The sequence below is a fragment of the Haliaeetus albicilla genome, chromosome 4, assembly GCF_947461875.1.
Source record: "Haliaeetus albicilla chromosome 4, bHalAlb1.1, whole genome shotgun sequence".
In the NCBI taxonomy this organism is placed as follows: domain Eukaryota; kingdom Metazoa; phylum Chordata; class Aves; order Accipitriformes; family Accipitridae; genus Haliaeetus; species Haliaeetus albicilla.
Window position 1 is genome coordinate 2,099,902 of NC_091486.1, and position 2,650 is coordinate 2,102,551.

At 46.3% G+C, this 2,650-nt stretch overlaps 1 long non-coding RNA gene across 1 annotated transcript; it reads right to left on the bottom strand.

Moving 5' to 3' along the window:
* Window positions 1–1,235: 1,235 nt before the first annotated feature.
* LOC138685024 (uncharacterized) lies at window positions 1,236–2,403 on the bottom strand. The gene is made up of 2 exons (XR_011324250.1): window positions 2,176–2,403; window positions 1,236–1,473 (listed from the first exon to the last, which is right to left on the bottom strand). It is a non-coding gene; the product is annotated as an uncharacterized lncRNA (long non-coding RNA).
* Window positions 2,404–2,650: the final 247 nt, after the last annotated feature.

Sequence of the window (2,650 nt, forward strand, 5' to 3'; positions counted from 1 at the left end):
TTAAGTTTTAATATCCTGTCCACAAGCTGCCCTGTTTTATCACATGGCGATATCTGTACAAAACTTCAACATGGTAAAAACACATATTAAAGCAAAAGCACTGTTACAAATCAACAACTCAATCTGTCTGCACTATCATTTCTGCTTTTTAATTTCCTCCTTTGGTCCTGATAAAAGTCAACATCAACCTGAGCAAATTTCAGTGTGTTTCTTCATAAAAGCATAACTAAGACTCGGTCAAAAAGACACCACAAGTTAGAAGCAAGGTATGTGACTCAAAAATAATTTGCCTATTGCTTTTGTCTCCTTGAAAACACATATCTGAAAGCTTTTTTAACATAACTTTTTTATAATACCCTATAAAAGCCAGCCGAAAGCATCAAGATAATGCTTATCTACAGTAATCCGACAGAGCCACACATACTATTATGCTCTTATTGGACAACCAGTTGGGAATTTAATACCTTATTCAGAGGAGAACTCTTAATTAAGAGACTCTCACCCAAGCCCAGTGACATAAGACACATATTCTTTCAGCCTGGATATATATTTCCTATTTACAGAGTTTTAAAATAATCTGTGCATTTCACACAAAATAAATTAAGCTTCGAAATAGAAGTGTTGCTCCTTATTAAGGGATAACGAATTGACTTGACAGGTACATTTGGTATAGAGGAAAACCAGCGGCAGAACTAGAAACAGTTCCTATCAACAAATGCCAAGTTCCACCAAAGGAGTATCACTACAGTAGGACGATCCTGTTGTAGTGTTACAGAGATCATAACTTTGGGTCTTTGCAGGAACACAGCTTAGGCAAATCCTGTCAGTCATCATGTGGAACTTAAGACTACTATTAAACAGACTTGTTAAGTGACAGGAGTAGGACACCTGTACAAAATGCTTCCCCATTTAGAAGCTAGCACTTATTTGCAGTATCAAAAAAACCCAAACCAAAAGAACCTCACACACTATTACATCTAAAGGTCCACATTTGCAACACATTTTAAAAACCTACAAAAATATGTACAGTGTGCTCACCTCTACTTACAAGTTACAGATACTGAGACATAAAACAATGAGATGACACTATGTATATAAATGAAATAAAAGACACATCCCGTACAATTTTTACCTTGATATAATAAATGAACTCCTTCCTGCAAGCCGAAAACTTTTCAGTAGGTGTATATATTCTTATAAAAAGCTAGCTACACACCATATGCAAAAAACCCCAGTTTGACACAGTTTTTACCATTTTATTGGAAACCAAGAGTTACATTTTACACTTAAATTCAGTTTAAGTTACAGTGAGTTTTAACATTGGGTCAATTTTCAGCTCTCCTTTTCTGGCCCTTCCCCCCCCGCCCCTTCTCTCACCATTTCCAGTAGCGAATCTGACCACAAATTACGAAGGGGGCTGAGGAACCAGGACAGTTACTGCTGCAGGACTGAAGTAGTAATGCACGTTCTGATCTGAAGCAGGGCAGAGGGTAGAAGGAGAGAGAAGACACGAAGAAACAGTGTGAAACTGATGTTTAAGATAGTCTGTTGGTTCAGGTCAAGCTCTATCAAGCAGAGTTTATAGTCTCAAAATAAAAAGCAAGAAGTAGGGCTTTTTTAAATTCAGGTTACTTTGAATCCCTATCAACGTCCATCATATTAAGTATTCTCAAAAACTTATTCATAAAATATGGATTTCACAAAAATGTTGCACAGAACCCATGAAAGCATCAACACGTTTGCAATGTCACACCTTGCCCAGCTGAGCCTCTCCTACTCAGTTCTCATTCGAGGCAGCAGAACGGGATTCCTAAAAAGGATAAAACCTCTCAGGTGCTTCCGCAAGTCTCCTTGGAAAAGGTCAAAGGCTTCAGTGCTTGAAGAAGCCCTAACTTCAACTATCTTCGACAAGATTTGTAACGACTCTCTACCCCAACTTGCCCTAAGTAAACCAACGACTGTAATTTAAAGCAGGACACATTTCTCCTCGGAACTGGAGAAAGACTTACAGAGCTGCCAACGCAGGGTTTTTTCCAGGGCAACAAATCCCCCCCACACACACTGTGCGGCTCTCAACCCACAGGGCGGCAGAAAGCCCCCCTCAGGGCGACGATACCCGTCCCGCGGGCCACACCAGTCCCGAGCGGGCTGAGCTCAGCTCTTCCACGGGCCTACCTCAGCCTCCCGGCTGAGCAGCCCCAGGCTGCCCGCCCTCAGCCACGGTTCGACGGCGGGGGAGAGCTGGCCGGGCCGGGCACCTTCTCCCGCCCCGAGCAACCGCCTCCGCCATGGCGGCCACTGCACACGGCCCGCTTCTCCCTCAGGAGGCGCCTACCACCGCGCTCCCTACGGGAGGGGGGGGTATGCTGCCGCCCCGCCGCGCGCCTCCAGCTGCCCCGCTCGGCACGTACCAACCCGCACCGCCACAGAGGGGAGCGGTAGAAGGGGAGCGGACAATGAAGCCGAACCTCCGGGCCGGCGCGTACCACCTGCCTCACGGCAGAGGGGAGAGCGACCGCCACCTCCCGGTCTGCCTGAACGGGCGGCGAAGGCGGCTCTAGGGCGCCTCCCCCCTCCCTCCTCCTCCTTCTTCAGACGCTCCTGGTGCCGCCCGGCTCCTAGCGCCCCGCCCCGCGGCCCACGTGAGCCG